This window comes from Aulonocara stuartgranti (genome assembly GCF_965226115.1).
Source record: "Aulonocara stuartgranti genome assembly, chromosome: 12".
Classification (NCBI taxonomy): domain Eukaryota; kingdom Metazoa; phylum Chordata; class Actinopteri; order Cichliformes; family Cichlidae; genus Aulonocara; species Aulonocara stuartgranti.
In genome coordinates, this window is record NC_138948.1 from 3420787 (window position 1) to 3445000 (window position 24214).

At 40.7% G+C, this 24214-nt stretch overlaps 1 protein-coding gene and 1 long non-coding RNA gene across 2 annotated transcripts in view; one reads left to right on the forward strand and one right to left on the reverse strand.

Moving 5' to 3' along the window:
* The window catches only part of LOC309719560 (protein unc-13 homolog B-like), a 189137-nt gene that overhangs the window by 78762 nt on the left and 86161 nt on the right, over positions 1 to 24214 (reverse strand). The gene's annotated exons all lie outside the window — the stretch shown is intronic.
* LOC309719566 lies at positions 6209 to 8776 on the forward strand. Its single transcript, XR_014280265.1, has 4 exons — positions 6209 to 6984; positions 7794 to 7940; positions 8346 to 8520; positions 8665 to 8776. It is a non-coding gene; the product is annotated as an uncharacterized lncRNA (long non-coding RNA).

Sequence of the window (24214 nt, forward strand, 5' to 3'; positions counted from 1 at the left end):
GCTACTTGTAGGAGATGTGAGCAATCACAAGCACACAAAGTCATTTTCTGACTAACGTGTTTTTATTGCAAATATATCAGCACAAAAAGTTTACTTTATCAGCCCTTTTTAAAAAAAAAAAATCCTTGAAAAAAATGCAACCTGCCTTGCTAAATGGTGGGAAATATGTGCGATATATTAAAGGCCTCGATTACCAGCAATGAACTTATGCTGAGCAAACCATGATTAACAAGCAAGGGGAAAAATGCAAAAGATACTTGTCTTTTGGACTAAGGGGTGCTCTCAGCCCAGGTGCATCATCTGTAAGGAGAGGTTTGGTAATGCTAATATGGTGCCACAAACTAAAGGACTTGGAAAGCAACTTTCCCTTATGATGACAACTTGGCCTCCTCAGGAGCCCTGGATCCAAACCAGAGGCTGCAGGAACATTAGTTGGATTGTCTGAAAGTATCTGACAAGACGATGTGCGAATGGAGTGGTGACACTCTTGCATAAATGATTTCAAGTGTCTGTGAGTAGATGCTGTAAAAGCTGTCAGAAGTCCAAAGAAAAGAAGAACTGATATCAGCTATGTTGCAAAAATGTGAATACAGATGTGCGTTGTGGATCTGGATTTGAGTTTGGCTTATCCTCAGCCTAAACATCTAGAAAACCACTGATTTATTCCATATTACTGAACACTAAAATACATTGGCTGCACTTTGACAATGACAGTGTCAAGTGGATTGCTTTTTTTCACTTCATCTTATCTGCATCGACACATAACAGCCAGCTAGGCTTTTGAGCAGACAGATGTTGAATGGTGAATTTATAAACTTGAACGATTGTCCCTGTGATTGTTCTGCCAGGAGTCTGATTGAGCTCATCTGTTTAGACAAAGCCTTTTGGTAATGGCTTTCTCCTCGGCTGGTCCAAAGGCCTGGTAAAAGCTCCACAGCATGCTTCCTATTCAGAGGCTGTAAACTTATTGATCAGCATTTTAAACTCTCCTCCGTAACCAGGCAAACAAAACCTGCCTTCTGCCAATATCACACACAGGCTATCAATCAAGGCCGGCTTCAGTAGCCAACATACTGCAGGTTTCCATGACACCGGGCATCAAGTTACAAGCTACACAGGATAACCAATCAGAGGTAATGAAAGAGGAGGGTTTATGAAGGAAAACACAAAAGAGGCATGCAGTTTCTATTAATGTAAAATACAAGCACTTCATCCATGAACCAACCATCCACACAAGAGACCAGCAAACAGCACAACGCTTCCCACAGTCAGCTAGAAAACACGACCTCTGACTGTTACAGAATTACCAAGTCATGTGATTCATACCGTTTTTCTTTGATGTTGTTTCTGAGTTAAGGGTTCCTACTTTCATTTCTTTGTTGCTGTAGTTTCTTTTGCGTTTTAAGAGTATTTAGTGTTCAGGTTCCTTCTGTGTTTGACGGTTTTCGTCCCTCCATCTCGTCTCTTGTTAGGACCTCTCCCTCTGCCTCTGTGTCTGCTACGAGTCTGTATCCTGATTTTTAATTTTTTTATTTTTAGCTGTGCATCATCTCATTTCACCTGTATCTCGGTTCTCCCATTTCTTGTTCCCAGTGAGCTCTAAGTCCCGTCTTCCCCTTGCCCTTTGTTAATGTGTCTGTTTGTGTTCCCTTGTGTGCAGCTCTGTTTGTCCCAGTTTTTCCTGGATTTATTTCCTGCCTCATGTGTTTCTTACATTTTGTTCACCTGATGGATTTTATTATTATTTATTTCTAGACTTTTGTATTGCCTGTTCATTCTTTGTCTACCTTGGAGTCCAGCATTTGGCTCCTCACTCTACATGTTGTGACCCTGATGTTGGAGACTAATATTGGAACATAATAATCATTTTAGTATAGATTTGATTTAATCTCATCTAGTGAGCCTTCTCAAGGCTCTTCTTGGCCCCACAGAGACTAACAAAGAGCAGCTATGATTAACATTTTTATTGTTGTGCCAGAAACTTGCTGTTTTAGTAAAGATGAAGAAGAAGAAATAAAAAGAAAATGGAAATGCTAAAACAACAAATCAATCTCACTGCATTCAAACACCTCACTAAACTACTATGGACATCCTTCTGCTTATCTACAGGGAAAGAACAGGTACAGTATACCCAGGAAAGTACATAAATAAGGCTGATTAGTAACTATTCTCTGGGGAGTGTTAGTGTGTGTCTGTGTGAAAGAAGTGTATGCTCACAAGCATCTTTAACGTGTCAGTGTGTGTCTAATGAGCCTGCTATTCTGTTCGGGACAAAGACTGCCTGACAGAAAATAAATACCACTACTAGGAGGGGGCATGAATCCTGTGAAAAGAATGACAACCAGATGAATAGTGGCAAGCTGGCTGAGAAAGGGAGACAGTTAAAAGAGAAAGCACCGAGAAGAAAAGTGCGATAACAGCTGTTTCCAAAGAGTGACAAAGTAGACGGCAATGACAGGAGCAATTTTAGGCAGTAAATAGATGGAATTAGTATAAGGGGGAAATAATAGCTTAAAGACAATATGCTCATGGAATATGATTTGAAATAGAATTGAAATAAAGAAAAAGCTCTACAGTAAAGGGCAGTGATCTGCTGTAGTCTAAGGGTCCTCCTTTCTTCTCAGTTGTTAAGTCTTTGAGGCCAACCCCAAACTCATTTCATTTCAAGTGGGACTGAAAAAGGTCTGAGATCAAAACCAGTTCAACTCAAGTTTAGGATTATTTGAGTTTCTTTCTTTATAGTCCAGCGATCAGCCAAATTACAACAAGAACAAAGCGAGCGTAAAAACGAAGAAAAGTCATTCTTAATCTAAGACGTTGCTTTGAGCTAAATGCTAACATCCTGCTACATGACATGCTGATTCTTAGCAGTCTCTGCATGCCCACAATCACAGTTTCACATACGAAACATTTCACTGTGTACATGAAGTAAGCCTGCAACAGACTGACGACCTGTCTAGGTTGTTCCTCGCCTCTCGTGCTGTGGTAGCAGGGATAGACTCCAGCACCCCCTCGACACTGACTCGAGTAAGCAGAAGAAGATGGATGGATGGAAGTGAAGAAAGCTGATATGAAACCGGTGAACACTAGTGAATATGGATACGCCGTGCAGCAAAAAAATAAAATAAAATAAAATCTATACCAAACTATCTGACAGGTGTCAGAACATTTCTTTAAAACCAAAAATGTCAGACTGATGGAAGATAACAGAAAACTCAGAGGGCTGCCAGCGAATAAGGTTCATCCTCTGAGAACCATGAATTTAACATCAGTGTTGTTTTTGTCTGCATCTTCTTTTTATGTGTTGCAATCACTTTTAGTCCAGTTCTGGAATAAACTACAGCAGCTTTATTATATCTCATTTATTATTATGAGACTCTTAAGGAACAGTTTTTAATCTTTTAACATCCAACAACTGGCATCACTTCCTTTTTTTGCTATTTGACATCCCCATATGGAAAACAGCTGGACCAAACTGTGCACGTATGAGAATTTATTAGAAAGAGATCTTCAAGCTGCTGAAAAACAACAACCTAAAAACATCAGAAATTAACTTTAAAAAGTGTCCTCAAACTTTTTTGTAATCTGTCAGTCAGTTAACTAGATCACGAATTATGCAAATCTCCAAACTTTCTGTGTGAAATTTCAGATCTCTAGCACAGACCTCATGGGAGACGGCAACTTTTTCGTTTTTGGTGTCACTGGTGCTGTTTGACTATCATTCAAATCCTCGATGGCTTCGCTTTCTTCTAATTATGCTGCAGGTCTCTGCTGCGTAAGAGACAAAGTTTCCCTACTGATTCATGCAGTAGCCAGTCATTATATTTCATACAAAAAAGAATAAATAAAAGTTTGGTAGCAGCTTTAAATCCACATGGCCACAAACGGTGCTCATCAGGTTTATCTAAAAGTGCAGGCGGTTGTTTCTGTTTATGCATCTTTTACTGAAATCCAGTGATATTACAGTTCCCGATCATTATGAAACCCTTGTTAAAATTCTTTGCTCCTGTGTAGGATCCAGTAAGAGCACACATGTGCACTAGTACACACCCACCAATAAGATTGAGTCACAGCTGAGTGGGACGCTGGCCCTGCTGTCACCTTCATTAGCCTAATTCTCCTATGCACTCTAATTGATTTATCATCGCCACTCCAACGCCGTCCAATTTCATCAGTCATATATCCACACACACACACACACACACACACACACACACACACATATAAAAATATATAATCAGAAAGACACAAGAGCCCTTTTTTTCCATTAATCAAACACAAACTATACAGCACCAGCAACAAAACTTGGTCCGCAGCATGAACAGATGTAAATACGAGGTAAAATGTTTGCGCTGGAGGCTCAAAGCTGCAAAAGCAGCCAAGAGGAACACTCTGGCAAGGTGTGCCACAGTCATTCAGCAGCTAACGTGTAGAGCAGCAGGGAGGGGAGGATGTTAGGTAGAAGGTTTAATCACTTTCCTGAGCAAATCAAATAAGCCGCCCTTGCTGCCTCTCCTTCCTCTCCTTCCTCTTAATCCTTTCCTCCCCGTTTCCTTGAGTGAACGTCTGCTCCATGAACCGCAGCTGGCTGCTTGCCACTGGTAACCCGATGCGAATGACAATGCACTGCCTCTTGAGGCTAATTGATTTAGCTTACTCTCAGCCATTTCAGAGATGCCAAACCATGATGCTTCTTGCTGTTCCTGCCAATTTTGGAGAAAACCATGGCTCTTTACAGAAAGCTTTCTCCCTTCTGCTGACTGTAATAAATTGATGCTGCCTGGTCCTTCAGCCACTGCAGTCAGTGATTAAAAAGAGTCCAAAATGATTCAGATTTTTTACGTTTAAATAGTTGCTTCAGGGCCAATCAGACATAATATGATAAACCTGCTGTAGGTTTGCGCCGTCTCACCATCTTTTTAACGTATCTCCATAAGAATCTGACAAACGCTCCCAACTAAAGGAGTGACGGTGCACAAGTGAGAAACTGGGCAGGATTTGAGCTCCTCTCCCAAGATCTTATTTCATTCTTTACAAAATTACTTCTGCGCCATTTTCTGTCTATGAGGAATAAAAGTGGAACCATTATCCCAATTTGTGCAGTTCATTAAGTTAAAGCACAAATGTTCTGTAGAAAGACTGACTGGAAAATGAGATCAGCAAACGAGGAGATCATGACAAGAGTCTTTTCGTATGACTGCCAAAGTTACTTTACCTAAGAAACGTGCATATTCTTCTGTTTCTTTGCAGTTTTTGAAAAGTGATGATGGCGGATCATCAGAAGCACTTACTGATCTTCATGTTTGAACGTAACGCGTTTTCTGACCAGTGCTGAAGCTCCGAGGGCTGTTTTAAAGCCGGCATACCCAGTGTGGAAATCCCTTTGTTCCATTCTCTGTCATGCTAAATCACTGAACAGTTGGTGGCATGAAGGAACAAATAAAGCAGACACACACATTCAGTGGGAGAAAGCCTTGTTTAGATAAACAATTTAAGTTTCAAAGCAAAAAAAAATCCACTTTGCAAGTGTTCAAAGATGAAGAAAATTCACGCGCACAGGTACGAGGCACGATGTGTTTCCCGTTTCGTTGTTTGTTTACGAGATAATAACACAGGGCAGCTTTTAACAGTGAGAACTGAAGATCAGTTTATGGCTGTTAAACCCATCCAAACAAACGTGGAACCCCAAACAGCATTAAAGTCAGACGCTGTAGCTCCACATCAAACAAAACCTTTCCTGTATTCAGCAGTTGGTATTTTATGCGTATTTATGGACACATTTGTAAGTGCAAATAAATAAACATGTATATCTGGGAATCTCTGTGGATTTCACACACAGTGCTGTTGTTTTGCTTTTTTCCCCATGTATGTGAAGTTGTTGCCAGGATACTATAGACAATACTTCTCAGTAGCATCCTCCCTCCATCAAAGCACTCCTTAGATATAAAGGTGGTCTTGTATTGCCATTTCTCCTCCATCACTCCATCCATTTAATGCTGCGGCAGGTCTGTACACAGTGACCCTTGCTGTCTCTATTTCCTTGCTCTGTCTGCTTCAAGGTATTCAGCTCATTCATCACTTGTCGTGTCTGGGCTAAACTAGACATACCATCAGTAAACACACACACACACAACCCAGTGTGACTACACTGTTAACCTTTGCTGTATATTTCACAGTAAAATACCACAAAATGCCCAGTAACTTACCTGAAAACATTTCTACAGTTAATTACTGTAATTTGCTTTGCATTATGGGTATATTAAGGTTATTTACATTTACTTACTGTATTTTTTAAAATTGCGGTAGTAGTTATACCTACCGTTAACACATTAGCAGTAGTGCTACTGTATTATGTGATTTGAATGGTTCATCATACTGTTTGTGTATTTTTACTCTTTCAGTGGTTGGTTGCAATAGTGCATTACATTTTAACTCTTTCACTGCCAACCATTTCCAGATTTTCCTCCAACCTATGCCATTTGTCAGTATGATACCAGTGAAAGTATTATGGTTTTGACTTTTTAGGGGACTTGCCTGTGTGTAAGGTTCAAGAATTCTGATCATCTAATCTGCTGCATGCAGTTGTATGCACATGCACAGCTGCTGCAAATGTGTGCTTGCCACTGCGTTGCCAAAGGCGAACTTCAGTCAGTGGAGAATATTGTAATAATTTGGCGGAGGCTTCTCAGTCGAGCAGTAACTGAATTGCTCATTTACTGAACGTGCAACATGTACAGAACTCTTCTGGGAACTAGTCAACCCAACTTAGTGAAACACACACTGAATGCATGCTGGCCCCGCCCACCTCTACCAACCACCACTCCATATCCTGACTGACATGACCTGTGATCCAGTGATTGACAGGAGAGGAAAGACAGGCCAACTTTGCTAACTCTTCATTACGATATGCTCGAGAGGACAAAAGATTTTGCACCTCGTTATTGTTGGACCTCTGTGTGGAAACTGCAAACGGGACGTCATAAGGTAATGCAAAGGACTCTCCTACCTAACATACTCGTTTATTAATTCTTAAGAGCATATATATTTTTTGTGTGTGGGGGGAGGGGGCTTAAAATCGGTGTTAGCTTGGTCGAAATAGCACATTAGCTGAATTATTCTGGAAAAAATAGGTTGTGTGTGTTTTTTTCTTTTCTTATTTAAATATATATTTAGATATATATTTTCCACGGGGAGGGGCGAAGAACACAGGCGCAACGACAGTCTTTGTCTTTTTCCCGCCGAGTGTGGTGCATTGTTCTCCTGCGCTTCTGTTCTATGACTATTGAGAAGCTGGCCATGCTAACAGTGGGACATTTAGCTTCAGCTAAAGCAGCAGGTAAAAATACACATTTAATGAGAATAAAGAAAGACAACTTTTTTTTGGAAATTTAGAGACTGCTAAAACAATCTTATCCAGTTTTGAGCTTGCTCATGTAGGTTAGCCTGCTTTATTTAATTTTGTGTGAGCTGCAGTACACAACATTAAAAAGTTAATATAACATTAGGTTGGTGGCGTGAGGAACTCCAACCTAAGTTTAATATTTATTATTTTTTTAAGTGGGAAGGGGAGCATGTTTTTTTTCCCTTTAATACAACGTCTTCTAGGGTCTTTTTCATAGGAAAACCGTGTAACGTCTGTGTTAGGTTGGTCAAAAGAGCAATTAGTTGAATTATTCTGGAAAAGATGGGTTGTGTGTTTTTTTTCTTTTATTTACTTATGTAAATATATTTTTCAAGGGTTAAATAAATGCAACATTAAATTAACAATTGTCTCTCTGTCTTTTCCCACCCAGTGTGGTGCATTGCTGTTCTCCTGCCCTTGCTGGCTGCGCTGACAGTGTGATGTAGCCTCAGTGTTTGTGTTTTAAATGCTTTTTCCACCAAGATGTCTGTTGAGAGAGAGATGACCTTACCCATCACACCAAGGGTAATAGCGCTTGGTAAGTAAATACTTTCAATCCTCTTGTAATATTTTTGTAAAAAATCTATGTAATTATTGTGGTATTTGTACCCACAACAACTTACTTAACAGGGGTTTGTCTGTTTTATATTGTATAAAAATAGAATACACACAGTTTGCTGCCGTTTCTCTTATTTATTATACACAATGACCAACAGGAAAAAACAGCCTAACATTTCAGCACAGGCCAAAATGCCAAAACATTAGGCAGTTTTTTCCTGTAATTGATCATAATTTTCATTACATAATAAATAATAAGAGAAATAGCAGCAAACCGTGTGGATTCTATTTTTGTACAGTGTGAGGCCTGCTATCCAGCATTCTTGTGGAAACCTTATTTGTAACGGTGAGCACATTGTCTTATTGGACTCTTGTCTGTTTTTAGGGAATAATTTCATGTCTGCAAGCCGCTGGATGATCAGTTTGGAGGGCAAGGCATTTTATGAGCCTGAGCAGATGCATGACTTTGCCAGCACCCTTGCTGTCTTCTTTGCGTCATACTACGTTTTCAACCTTGAGTATCAGGAGTCAGCGTCCATCACACAGGAGATGATACAGAGGTAAATACTTTACACCATTAAAGCTTACACCATTTAAGAATGAAATATATGTGATAGCTTGACTACAGTTGCAGAAACATATAGGTGATTGCTGTAATGTATGTTTTAATTTTGAAATTAAAGCAGCCTTTTTTCCGTTAAAAGGTTCTTTGTGAGGATCAATCCAGACATGGGAACAAAATGCCCTGCAAAACTTGGTACAAGCTGCAAGACAGGTCGTGTCGTAAAGAGGAAGGTTACAAGCATCAGCCCTCGGATCACCACCATGTCCTCACACTGATATATCAGTGTGAGGACATGCCACTAAAAGGCCTTGACCACATCCTAGTGTTAAACACTGGGCCTAAAGGAAAAATGACTTAAAACACACAAACACGTGACTTATAAATATGTTCAAAGGCTTTATTTTTTGTGACGTTTTGCCAGGAACAGTAAATTCCCACATCTGACTATCAACACTTAGCTTGATGTTAGTGTACAGTTTTTAATTTTTATCAACTCGAGTCTAAAGCCACCAGTGACATCGTTAAAACAGCAACTCTGCACACATGCATCCTGAATAGCCCTCCATCCACTGGCAAATATTCTAATCTACATGAAATATTGTTGTTGTTAAGTCAAAGCCACAGTGAGAACTACTTTAAAAAAAAATCAGTCACCTCCTGGGCTGATAGATTAAGCCAGTTAGTAGTGCTAACGACAGTGAGTCAAGCCCCATAGATTTGCATGTTTAGTTGCTTTACTTCAGACATGAAAATATACATGTTTGCAGGCATGTATAACATAGTCATTGTTTTTTTTAAAGCTAACATCACTGCTCATGTGTGTAAAATTAATTAAAGCTTATAATTTGCATTTGGCAGAGCATGGTCACTTTGACTGGCAGGTGGTATCCGACATTTCATTTAATATGACTCACTGAGCTGAACCTCTTGACTCCATTTGTAGTGTTTCTGCCTTAAATCTATTATCTGACAAATCCGTGTGGAGTAGCTGAGTGAAATCCAGTAATTTACTTACCGCTAATTAGCAGGTATCTGTGCGACACTCATCTAAATATGTGCACGTGAGGTTTAAAAAGCCCCAAGACAATGACAGCAGCCACAAGACTAAGTCAAATCTGTACAAACTATGACAGCTACTATTGCCTATGTCTACTCTTTAACACACAAAATTAGTTCACATCTGTCTATTCCACCTGCAGTTAATATGCAGCCATTGATATGCTGGTGCAGACATCCCACATTTACTTTTCATTTGGAGTATTTCATATAAAGTCAGTGTATTCAAAGTCACCGCTTCCCATAAGGTTAGCACTGGAGATAATAATGTAAATATTAAAAGAAGCTCTGCCCCAGCCTGAAATTCATTATTGTCTTTTTAACCTTCAAGTCAAGACTTTAACCATAAACCGGATGACGTGATGGAAGTAATCTACACTGCTGTCTGCAGAACCCAGTGTTTCAAGCTTAAAATGGTTTTGCCCCAAGGTGAGGGTACAAACTGAAATAGAGTATTTTCAACGAGTTTACTCATTTGCACGTAAAATGTCAACGTGTCCAATGCACGAATGCCTGTGCAGGTTAAAACCTCAGGTCATGCACACATTACTTGAGTGGCAGCAAAGAATCACTGTGGCCTTTAACTACATCAGCCTGCCTTCAGGAGGGAGAGCCTACAAACAATTAACAAGGTCAGGACTGGTGTGCTCGGTGGAGATCATTTTAATCACACGTCAGTCCAAATGTGAGGAGGTCAAGACCCAGATCAACTTTTTCTTTTTTTGCTACAGTCATGAATTTTTATTCAGATCGTCTATGAGTCGCAAGTTGCCTGAAACTGGACAGTGTGCTTGTTTAAAATAAAAATCTGATACATGTTCTTGTGAGCTGTCTGCATGTCAGCCATCAAAGTGATGCTGCACCAGAGTGATCAAAACGTCCCTATTGAAATGTCTTATGGAAACATTTCAGAAAAATATCTTGACATGCATTACAAAGTATATGTTTCACTCACTGTTGCTACAAACCTGACATGAACCATGTTGTTTTAAAGTTTACAACCAGACGCGAGAGATCGGTTTGTGACGGTGCCAAGAAAGATGACAGAGAGATGTCCTCCCCCATTACCTACAGTAACTGCAAAAACACTGAGCTTCACTTCATACAAACAGAAACTGAGACGGTGGATTATTTGCAAAACCTCACATAATACAAAAAGTTTCCAAAAACTTTTCAGGCAATAAATGAAGAATGCACTTCCTGAATCCGTCTTCATTTCAAATCACAGTTAGTTTCGAAGTTTCTCGTCACGATTGTTAAGTGTCAAATCTTCCCAGATTTACATGAAAATCTTACCTGATCAAATATTCCAACTTCCTGTGGGCTCCCTCAACTTGTTCTCGCTCCCTATGTGACTATGAATCTTTGTAACCACTTTTGAAACAAATGGGAAATCAACAAATGGCCACAGGCAGTATAGACGATGGACGTAACCACCACGATGGCATCCATTCATCGACCTTTGGCCATCACGGCATTGATTTTTGAAGCCAGAAGTAACTGCATGGGTGAAAAGGTGGAGTGCTAATTTATCCCTTAACGCTAGCATGGTGCACCTATAAACTGTACAGGTGCAATGAACAGACTGAATTTCACTCAGAAAAACTGTCTTGACATCTGTCGATGAATGCAGGCCACCCCCCATTAAAAAAAGGAAAAGAAGCAAATCTTGAGTGGCCACTAGAGGAACTGCAACTTTTGCTATGACCAATGGCTTCATTTTTAGCTCTGGAGGTTGTCCCTTTACAACAGGGGTAGGCAACTCCAGGCCTCGAGTGCCGGTGTCCTGCAGGTTTTAGATGGGTCCTTGAACCAACACAGCTGATTTAAATGGCTAAATTAGCTCCTCAACGTGTCCTGAAGTTCTCCAGAGGCCTGGTAACGAACTAATCATGTGATTCAGGTGAGACCCAAGGACACATCTAAAACCTGCAGGACACCGGCCCTCGGGGCCTGGAATTACCCACCCCTGCTTTACAACATCATGGCTATAAATATGCCTCCTGTCCACTAACAAGCTAACAAGTTTGCTTCTAAAATGATCTGTTCAGTTTATGTCTCGATGGAAAAAAACAAAGAACAAAAGCTGAAAATAAAACATCCATTTAAAGTTGCTTGTCTGTAACATTTTTATAAAAACACATTCTCTCTCCCCCCCCCAAACCTATTACTGCCTACAGCTGGTAACTCAAACTCAACCCTTCAGTCACAAGCTCCTTTAATCATAGTTGCCGGGATTTATTCAATTACTCTAAGCCCAAAAGACAGCCACAATACAACCCGCAGGGCATGGACATAAGGATGATGAACTTTGTCTGAAATATTACTTTTAATTATTGCAAGAAGCTCTGAAAGCTGCTAAATGGCTCATATGAAAAATGCATTTACAGCAAAGATTCAAAAGAATGATTAAAACACTTCCAAGTTAGAAATTACTCATATCAGTCCTCTAGTCGTCCCTCAACCTGATGAATGTCCTGACCTGCAGGTTGAGAAGTAATGTAATGAAGGAAAAATGTTAATTACTTTCTGCTATTACTCTTCTAAAAAAATGTTTAAAGCTCGAGCTTCTGGACACGCCCCGCGGCGCTAAAGCCTCGACGCGTTCACACCCTCTACACGACACGAGTTGGGGATCACGACTTGTAAACCCACACAGGGAGCTGTTCTGGAGCGTCTGCACAGAGCTGGAGGATGAAATACTTTTTCCTGTGAAGCTCAATGCCAAGTCAGACTGGCAGGGATGGAGAACAAGAGGCAGGGATGCTGTATCGCATTAACAGAAAATTATGTATCAGCACAGCCGGAGGACGAGACGGAAAGAAAGTTTGATTTTGTTTCAGCAACCTTGGAAAAATGTGAATTTCTAACATAAGATCTTCACAAGAAAAGGAGAGGAAATGTGTTTCCTTTATGAACACATGCTTCAGCACTTTGTGTCACACACACATATCTGCACACACACAGCTTAATCAGGAGGTCATTAAACACATTAAAGTTCTCCTGAGTCACTAAATGTAGTTTATCCTAAACAATTCAAAGGACAGAATTAATTCTATTAATTCTAACTCTAATGATATTTTTGCATACCTGCCGTGATTCCGTCCTGAGTGAAAACTGAATACCTACCTCATGCAGATTGAAAATAAGCCAAGGTGGTAAATAAAGAATCAAAGTCTGACAGCAAAATCCAAGCATCCGACAACAGAGCGGCTACGATCCCCAGTGAACACGAACAGAGTGATTGCACCTCTTTACATCATTTTCAAGGATGTGCAAGACAAAAGGCTTTGAAGTGACAAGCTGGGAAAACTAATTAACCCCCTTGTAGTGCGATCCACTCAGCTCCACAATAAATCAGAAGACATTAGCAGATTAAACATTAATCAAAAAAGAAGAAAAAAGTTGGCAAGCTTGTCCTTTGCTTTCGCCACGTCGGGCGTGTCAATCAGCGCACTCTGTCACTTTCCCCTCGTTTCCTCTACTCGTCTCTGTGTTGATCACAGCGCTCAGCGAGTCGCCTCCCAGCAGTCTCTTTCACCTCCGACTCAGTCTGCACACACGGCGCTGTCTCCTCCTCCTCTCCCTCTCCATCTCTCTCTCGTTCTTTGGTCCTGCCTCTCCATCTCACACCCTCACATCTCCCGAGCGATCTTTATTGCTTCCAGGCTTTTCCCTCAGCTCACCTCTTCCTATTAGCTCCACTGATCGCAGCTTGTTGCACGGCCGACAAAAGCACCGCTTCTTTTTGCGTTCACTCTCTTCTCACTCGCCTCTCTCTGTTGCTCTTTTTCTCTCATAGTTTCTGACAGCTGCACGTTACTCAGCTACATCAGTATGCCCTCAGCAGAAGATATCTGAAGGACTACACTCGTATACTTTCAGATATATGCTGTGCAGACACATAATAATTATGCCAGGAAGAAATTAATTTGAACGCTTCATCCTTTAACCCATCACAGAAACTACCCTTTTAATCTCTGCTTTGAAGTGATTCACATTTCTAAAAATAAAACATTTTTAATGGTTAATTTGGAATCATTAATTAATGTTTTGCTACCGCTGAAGAGTTCCCATTAATTTATAATTAATTAATCTCTCCAGTATGAAAATTAAGAAGTACTTTAAATCGTTTGCTGTCCCTGCAAATGAAAACAAAGTGTCTCTCTGTGGGTCCAATCATCACTTTAGTCCAGACGCAAACATGTCCAGACTGTCCGGATGTCATGGTCCGCGGCCCGGTGTCCGAGGAGCTGATGGGATGCCCACGCCCACGGGTGTGGCTGTTAACTCCACACCTGCATCCCATCTCAGTAACAGCTCGGCGTGTTTTTGAGCCACCTGCCTGTCCACCTGCCCGTCTGGAGTTTGGATCGCCTCCGGTACCAATCACCTCTACTTTCCTGGAGCTCCCCCGCGGACCCTCACCCCTCCCTCCGGCTCCCACGGCCCCGCTTTGACTCCTCCCACAGTCCCGATTACAGCATCCCTGCGTAGCTCATCCCCCGGTCCCTTGGTTTTTCTAGTTTCTCGCGTGTTTTCCTTTGACCCTTCCGGGACACCTTTAGTTGAAATAAAGTTTATTTTTCGTACTCCTGTGCGTGTTGTCTCTGCTTCTGGGTCCAGCTTGTGTACTGAACTTCGGTTCATGACACCGGAGCGACCGTGTCAAACTTGTGGATAAATTTCTGAATTTCTTTTTCAAATCTATAAAATTCTGTTTGAGTCTGAATGTCGTAGCTGAAGTGAATTTCTGTGAGTGAAGACAACATATGTGCAAAAGATGGCAGCAGATTTGACATTTTTGCCCATTTATCTCGACGTATTGGCGCCAACAGATGGAAGGTAGCAGATCTGATGGCAGATCAACAGTCTTAGTGCCGCTCTATGGCTGTGTTGATACAGCAAAGTCACGCTGAAGACAAACTATATCACGCTTTAAAATGTTGTGTGAGAGCTCATTTTTAATGAAAACTATTTTTAAAAAACGACTTCTACCTGGAGCAAAAAACAGAAGCACTAAAGCAGCTGAAACAGTGACGGGGAGAAACTGTTTTCCATAACGAATGAAACCAAAGACTCATCATGTGTTGATCTAATTTTCATGGTTATCATTATTAATTTCCTAATCATGTCAGCGCTGCTGTAGAGTTTGTTTCATTTTGCTGTTTGTTTCCAATAAGAAATTCATTCTAATTAATTTCTTCAGGGTATGAACATCAAGCAGCAGATTATTTAAACTTGTGAAATATGTTTATTTTTAGTCATGCAGGTGGCATGACTCCAGGAACGTCAATCCCGTGACTGAAAAAATACCTTCAAATAAATAATAATGCATCTGCAATCTGCATTTACACATATGCTACCAGTGAAGTCAAAGTTATAGACTGAAATGCCATAAAAATTGCAAGTGTAAGAATGCAATGTTCCTCTGGGAAGCCTTGAGTCTCGGCATTCCTGTAGATGTTACTTTGACACATACAGTCACCCAAACATTATTACAGACCATGCACAGCCTCATGATAACAGCACATTGGCCTTCATTGGCAGACCAATGCAGGTTGTCACATAAAAAGATCTTTTCAGAAATGCTGCAAGGAACAAAAAGCCAGAGGTGGTGACACTGCCTTAAATCACCTCTGGCCTCAATCCTTTCATGCATTCAAGGGAGAACCAGTGCAAGCCTCACACGCTAAATTCCCACTGATAGTCAACATATCCTGGTGCAAGAAGACCCCTCCAGGAGTCTCATCTCCACGAGGAGACCTGGAGGGACAATGTTTCACAGGCGGTTTGAATATTGTGGCTGACGTGTGCAGAAATGTAGCGTGTGCCGGCTTAATTTCTCAGATTTAACATTTGTGAGAGCTCATCTGTAAGACTGACAACAATATGAGTAATTCATGTCAAAAACACAATAATGTATTCAAGTTTCTTTACTGATGTGGAACCATCGTCTTTGAAGCACGAAGGCATCCACTTTGTTATGGATGATAAACAGGAACAAAATGCTTTGCAGCGAGCGGATAGGGATGTGACTTACGGCTCATTAAAAAGCCATTAGCACAAAAGAGCATCAAAGCCATGGCCAGTGGCTCCACAGCCTCCGGCCCATGACACGGCGTTCAGCCCTGAAGGCGAAGCTCAAACTAATAACCGCTCGTGTTGCTGTTACGAAAGACACGCGTGATTGTAGATATTATTCACATATTTAACTACTACCAGAGGAACAACTGTTTCACACCAGCATCTGTTATTGCACAGTATATTACACACTACTCAGGTCATATTAGGCTTTAAAAATGAGGGCCTATTAAGTAAGGAACCAGCCACAAATGACTGCAAAACACACTTCTATGGCAGAAAGTCACATAATTAGCACCTCTGCCTATGTGACAAAGACAGACATCTTTTCCAAGGCTTGGGTGTTCATTGACAGAGTGAGAAAACATCACTGAAGAAGAATTGCCATTCAATATTATGAAAGCAAGGCCCACATAACACCTGACAGGCCTTTATTTTGCATGTGCTGAGATGCTTTATGCGTAATGCTTTCTGCTGTACACGATTCTTGGTTGAATTAAATATGTGCTCTGGGCAAGCAAAGCCCACAAGAGCCTTGAGCCATAGAAAAAACAAATCGCACTTGAAAAGACAGGAATCACACTGCCGGCAGACAGTCGGAGGTTCGATTTTTCAGCTTTTCAGTCTTCTCAGAGAGCTTTAGTGTCAAGAGTAGGGATGGGTACCGGTATCCGGTGTTCTGACATAAACGGTAGTAACCAGACCGAAAGGTTTTTTTTCCTGAGATGTGATACACTTTGGATTCTAGCCAATCATTTTACGTTTCCAAGGATAGTAGGCGGGCCCAGGTACGTACGTTCCTTTAGAGCAGAGCTACAGATTAAAAATGCCCAAGACAAAGCGGTCAAAAGTCTGGCTGTACTTCACAGCAAAAGATGCAAACTCAGCAGCAACAAGTGCTTTAAGCTGATACTGTGATACTGTCAAAGGAAGTAACACCTCAAATCCGATGAAACACCTGGCGACGCATAGCGTTTTTTTAAAAGCCGAGAAATGCACCGTACCTACTGCGGGTGTGGTGCCTGTTATCGGACCCGGAGTTAGCAACATCCCCCAAAAACCCGAAGAGGAGAGTCCTGGCCCCTAGCCCTGCCAGTGTAGCAGAAATGATGAGGATGATGATGCAGCAGCAGCCGTTCTTCTCTGCGTGAGTAGCTTAATGTTGTCCGTGTGTAATTTACGTTGTGTACTCTAACCACATTATTACATTAATGCATGTAAGGTGAACTAGCAAACATCATCATAGCTACATGCGGCTGTCTTCTTGTTTGATGGCAGATACTCCCTTCACCCTGGCCAAAAAGGCTAAAATGATCAAAGAAAAAGTGGAAAACAGTTAAACATGAGAGGTTTTTGGACAAAGTTTGTGTTTTTTCCATTGTTTAAGCACTGCTTCCAGCCAAGAGTGATACCATATATGCCCCATAGCTGCAGAAAAGGCTAACATTGTTATCTTTTTACAAAAAAACAGCTGAACATGAGAGGTTTTTGGACAAAGTTTGTGTTCTCCATTCTTTAAGCACCGGTTCGAGCACCGTTTAAGCACCGGCACCGTTTCAAAAGTACCGGTTTGGTACTGGTATCAGACAAAACCTAAACAATACCCATCCCTAGTCAAGAGTAGTAATTTTAAAGGCAGTGAAATGCAGGTTCTCTCATTCCAGGCATGTCTCAGCATTTTACTTTTTACAACAGCCATTGTTGCAGAGAACAAGAGTTACTGGGACCATGTGCAGTAACAGAGAAAGAAATCTTGGACTGTGCAAAGGATGTGGCCTCAGGGTCCGAAAACTCAAAGCAAATCATAAGTGCCTCAGTGTCTCTTTTATTCTTTCTAATGGCCAGCAGGAGGCAACTCATCTTTTTTCCAAATAAAGTTAGATTTTATAAAAAGAGAGCCAGTTTACTCCTCGTTTGATTACCTCTGTAAACCCTTCTCTGGTGTGTTTATAGCCTCAATCACTAGTTTTAAGTCTAATTTAATTATGTTCCCATGTAGTACATTAGACGATAGAGTGTAATCATATGATCATATCATATTGCAGTTTCCACAGTTTTTCAGTGAGACTCACCACTCTTTCAATTGTTGTTTCCTTGTGTTAGAGGAGCGAGACATTTAGTGCCAATTCTCTACAACACAGCTGTTGGAGTTTTCTGCATTTTTTTCCTCCTCAAGATTTTTTGGCTTAGTGAAACACTGAGATTCTCTACGTTGGAAAGCAGTTTCTCTGGCATGCTAGTTATTAGGAAGAAATTCTGTCATGTGCTGTGCAGTGAGGAACCCAACAAAAGATGAGAGAGTCCGTGTATGAGTGGCTTGAGGGATGAAGGTTACTCAGATTGGTGGATGGGCAACAGTGGGTGGGTGGGGGCATCGTGGTTGTTTGCAGCAAAACACAGAAAGGTGCACAGAACAAGAGCTCATAGCAAACAAACTGTAACAAAGACTCAAAATGTAAAGAGCACAGAATACAAGAAAGCATCAACGCCTGGAAACATGAAACCATAGCGACTAATAAAAAGGAAATAATACCCGAGGAATAACTAAGCTACAAATGGCAACTGCAACTAAACACCAGAGATAAATACTAAGGAAAAACACAAAGATAAATTAGAAAGCATACAGGGAATCAAGCAGAATATATTTAATTATAAGTCCAAGAACTCATAATTTAATATTTATTATTCCTTTCTTTCTTCCTTATCAGTGTTTTCAGTGAAGCTTTCCTGTTGTGAAGTCATGCACAGGTAATTCCAGATAGCTGAGAGTAATCAAGTCACTAAGGTGCATGTAATTATTAATTAGAGGGACAGTTTTCCAACAGCGTAACAAGAATTTTGAGTGCACACTAAACCAAAACTCTAAACTACATATATCCAACTTATTATGGTGTCAAAACAAGAACATTTTTTATGTCCACATAAACTAAGGCAGATTTCCAATATGCATTTGTCAGCTGCCTAAAATGCCACGAGCAAGAACAAATGACCTCAAGCATCACTGTGATAGAGTCGTGTGAAAGAAACAAAAGAAAAAGCACCGTAACAGTCAACAAGTTGGGCGACAAATTTGACATCAACGTCTGCTCTGCTGTCAAGAAATGAGCAAGCCAGAAAATTTACTGACTGACTAATATACAATATCTGCTGCCTCTTATTGCAGAGTACCAGAAACTAATCATGACATCATTTATGTAAAACGCTGTATGATGTCTGTGAGTGCAGTCATTTCACCTACTACACAGGCTGTCGGCAGGAGAGCAACGCTTTCATACACCAGCTGCACCTTTCACAAACTGAACAGACAAATGGCATCTGGGTATAGGAGTCATGGTTATCTGATACGGTGGCTACAGAGCTGACAAATAAACCCAACATCCTGCCATTGCCTGGAATTAACTTCAGCCCCGGAGCGTTTAAGACGCGATATAAAGAACTTCATTACCGATAAGGATGTTTCGTTTTCAGTGTGAAGAGGAATTTAATCTACAATTTAGCTATACAAGTTTCACATTTAAGGCGTGTTATTCTTGTAATCTTTTGTAATGAAACATATTTCATCAACATATTTTAGTGTGTGTGTGTGTGAAGGTAGCCCCTGTATTTAAGCTAGGTGCAGTCGCTCGGAGCAAACAAGCAGCCAAACATCTGATTTAACACCAGGATTCATGAGGGCATGAATGAGGCTCCTTACACTTCCTGTAATACATACAGACATATCCACACAGGCTGCCCACGGACCAGATTTCCACAGTGACTTTCAGCCAAAGTCATGGAGCAACATCAGGCTTCGATCTCTCAGCGAGGCGGGTCGTTAGTATATTGAACAGACTCATGATCGTCAAAACACACAAAACAATTCTCCCCTCATTTACCCTTCCTCCTCCTCTTACTCAGTCCTGTTTCCTTTTCCTCTCGTGTGTCCACGTCTCCTGCTCTGGCTTCAAATGAAGTTTCACCAATTAAGATAAAGATTGCCACCAGTTTGTGTTTTGTTTTTAACCTTTTAAATCAATTTTGGATTGAAGGTAAAAAGAACAAACAATTTAGAATAACTGTTTTCTGTAAATGTCTCAACAACAAACAGCAGAACACAAGTGAAACGTTTCACCTGTTGACAATTTCCAAATCTGATTGGTGTAGTTAAAAACTAGGAGGGGCTGTCACTCCCAACTACACATGGACACTTGTGAAGGTCCACATTTAAGCGCATAAGTGCAGCATTAATGTAGCACAGGAGCACATTAACATAAACCTTTTCTTATACCTGACTAAGAAGATGTTGTTGCTTAAATCTAACACGCAAGTCAATGCAAAAGTAAGAATTTTGTAAAAATCAAGTTGAGTTGAGTGTTTTCTAAGTCGCCATCCTGGCGCCTTGAACCTGAACAACAACCACGACAGCCACAGTATGCAGAAAAGCATCTCTGAATGGATAACACATCAGCCTTAAAGCAGATGGGCTCCAACCAGAGGACTCCTGTTAGCTAAAAACACACACGGGCTCGAAAAAACTGGGAGAAAAAGTTTGGAAAGACATTGCCTGGAATGATAAATCTCAATTTCAGCTGCAAGATTTAGATGGCAGAGATTGAGTTTGAACTAAAAACATGAACCTGCAGCTCCATCCTGCCTTCTGTCAACAGCTCAGGCTGATGATATTGGTGGAATAAGTGGGGTATTTTCTTGGCACACTTCAGGCCCTTTAGTACCAGTTAGGCATCGTGTAAACACCACAGCCTACCTGAGGTTTATTGCTGTGTACCCATCTTCTGATCACTGCTTCCAGCAGGATAACACACAAAGTTCAAATAAACTCAAACTAGTTTCCTGAAGATCAAAATCAGTTCCAGATGTAAATCCAGTAGAGCACCTTTTCAATGTAATAGAACAGGAGATTCTTATCTTGGATGTGCAGCTGTTGGCACTTCTGGAAGCAAAACTGGGGCACCTAATAAAGTGGCCAATGAATGTATCATTTATTTTAATGCACGGTTGTCTGCTGTGAAAATAAACATTATCCAAGCCCGATAAATTCTGCTTGACACTCATTAAAATCAGTCAATAAAAATCACGGTGCTTTAAATTCCAAATGTTTCAAACATTTAATTTCAATCATTGACTGGATGAAAGGCGTCGGCAGTAATAAACACAAAGTCTAGAATGTGAATATGTCATTTAGCCTAAACTTCACAAAGCCATTAAAATGATAAAACAGGATGGAGGTAAATCCTGACTGCATTAGCAATAAGGCAGCGCAGCACATTTATTAAGACAGACGTCCCGGTGTAGAAAGAGCTCAGGGCGTAAAGAAGCCGCCTGCTTCCATCCACTCAGTTTGAAAATTCACTCACTAATTTTCTAATCAAAAGAAGAAGCGCGTCTGCCCCCACCTTATTGTTGACGCTCTGAAATAAAACAGTTCACATCTGAGTGACTTAGATAACAATTTCTCCACCAATAGGAGCTCCAGTACATCACAATTCAGTGAAGCAGCACGACATTGAGTGTTTTGTGTTTATGAATCACTGCAAATGCAACCGCAGAATATTTATGAAGTGCTTAATAAACCATCTGTAACAGGGAGCAGGAGGTTATTCCTTTCCACATGTTCCTTTGGATCCTTGGTGAAATGCTACAGGAATGCCATTTCAAACAAATATAGATCCTTAGACTAGTCTGAAAAATACAGTAAACAAAGCTTTCTCACTCCCCATCTTTCTGATTATTTCCCACCTTTTCATTCTCACTGCTCGTCTTCATCAGGACCCCTGGACAGGCAGTCGGGAGGTGGTCCGCTCCTTACATATCCAATCATGTCTGCATGTCTCCTCTGTCGATAATGAGTTATCACACTCCACCCTGTTCCATCCAATGTGCTGTTTCCTTTTGTTATTAATGCTGCTTTCAGTTTTTCCCCTGATCTTACTCAGAGACATCAGGATCAGAATCCTTTATTAATCCCAAAGGAAAAGATGTGTTAACTTCTTACTGCTCCAAGACAGTGAGAACAGTAACTAACTAAACCACAATAAAGAATGCAATATATTACAAATTACAATAGATGACAAAATAACTCTAATATATGGTGGAAATTGAGGTAGATGCATAAACAAGGTAAATGTAAAGTCGATTTAATTGTGAAAACAGGTTGAAGGGATCAAAGAGACATGAAGCTTATATCTGTGTTCATTCCTCAGTCTTTAGAAAATAAAAGGGCCAGAGTGATGGCAACAGGGTTACATTTGACAGTGCAGGAAAGCAGAAGTGATGTGAAACACAGACTGAGCAGCATCTGTCCCTTTTTCTTTAAATTTCATTGATCTTCTGTCATTCTGCGATCCAGCTCCACCCCAACTCCACCTCATCCTGGCTAGACAGAGATCCTGGTCCAAGTCTCCATCTGCTTCATCTTTTTTCTACTCGGTTCTGCTTCATCAAAGTCTAATCACCGAATAGTTTATTACTCAATCTCTGTATTTCAATGAATCCTGTTCACTTACTCTAAATGAGCTCTCCTTACTGAAATGGCTTTCACTGAGCAAGGCCGTTCATGTTGAGTTTGAGGCTACTTGTACTGCACGGGCAAAAGCAGGCAGGAAAGGCTTAAAAGCATCAAAGCAAATAAAGTGAAAATTGCAGGTAAAGCAACAGCAGCCAATAAAGCCACTGAAAATATATATTTTTTCATAAGCCTCTGAATGTTTATCTGCACACATGAACACTTTCACCTGTTAGAATTTTAGATATAAACTCACCAGGCACTTCATTAGGTACATCATAAATCCACTAATCCGCCAACCCAGGCTATTAAGGCATTGGGTCGCCTTGCTGTGGTGAGAAGACAGTGGCCGCACTACCTGCGTATTGCTGCTGACCATGTCCATATCCTTATGACCACACTCGACCCACCGTCTGATCCTTCTTCATGTCATGTAACAAAGCTCACATCATCTCAAACTCGTTATACCCAAATAACCACCTTACTTACCAGATCTCAATCCGACAGGTCCCCTTAGGAATGTTGTGGAATGAGAGGTTTGCATTGTGCGTGTGATGCTTCATGTCAGTATGGACCAGAATGGTTGTTGAATCTATGCCATGAAGATTTAATGCAGGTCTGAAGGAAACAGGGTCAAACTCACTACATACAAAGTAAAACCGGTGACGCGGCTGATGAGTGTGTGTTTAATCAGCTATTTCACTTTTTAAACTACTACTTTTTCATTTTGATATGTTCTTTTGACAGCAATTTCAACCACTTATCTACTACATTTAATTAAATAATTTCAAACTGTTCAGGTTGACTCAATTCTTTAATTAAGTTGCCTTCCCTTGTTATTTTCAGACCAGTTATTACTTCGAGTACCCCCAGGCTACTGTGAAAGTTCAGAATCCCTTTCCTACAGGTTGTTTAATAAAACCTTATTGTCAATTTCAGTTCAGATTTATAACGACACACGTCATGACAGGACATTTCCCACAGTCTCATCCTGCGTGTTAACAGGGTTTGAGAGCAAACCAGTGACTCCCTTTGAGCAACCAAATGATGACAGCTCAGTGTGTATTTGTATTTTACCATCTACCAAATAATGCAAAAGTGTTTGAGGACAGAAATCTTTGTGATTATGTCTTTCTTTCTGAGTTAATGATTAACTTACTACGATTGTAATAAAAGCATTAAAAAAAAATCTAATTCCCACCAGTTTTGCATCAATAATTCAAAATAAACAATTATATTTCCAGATTTTCATTACTGCTATAGCCAGACTGTCTGGAGCTCTGGAAGAAGAGCTGACATATTTAAATAGAATATTTGCATTACACCATATTTGTGGGGTGAAACGTCAGTTCTGCAGGTTCTGAGTCTGCTGTACTTTAGAAAGTGGGTCTGTACAGCGACTGTAACAACCTTCCTGAGATGCTGTGGGCCACAGGATCTCGTCATCTCCCTCCCCACAGTCCTTTCTGGCTGCCCCTCATATTCTCTGATGCTTGTTTTGATGTCTGCCCGGCCCAGAGAGCGATCTCATCTGTTAAAGCCTCTCTTTGGTTGCACAAATAAGTGTGTGTGTGTGTGTGTGTGTGTGTGTGTGTGTGTGTGTGTGTGTGTGTGTGTGTGTGTGTGTGTGTGTGTGTGTGTGTGTGTGTGTGTGAAGCATTTCCAAGGATGAGGGAACATCTGCATAGTCCTGTAACCTAAAGTACTGTTTCCACAAATTTCGACAATAGCAAATACTGACTGAATGTTTCTAACCTGAGTTCCCTTCAGACATCATAACCTCATTATGGGCATCTTTTGAATAGCAAACACTGTTTTTGGAAAAAACCCTTCTGCCAGTTTCAAAATCTGGAAATTCTGCACAGCTCATAATAGAAAGTTGCCCCTAAAAGCATCCTCTACTGAACACAGGACCAAGGTCCTGCTGTGGCACCGATACAAATGAAAGCTCTGACTACAATACCTTTACATTCTTAAAGTGTTACGTTAGATAAGGTAGTATAACAACATCACCCCGTCTTTGATATATTGCAGTTTTGTTATTGAA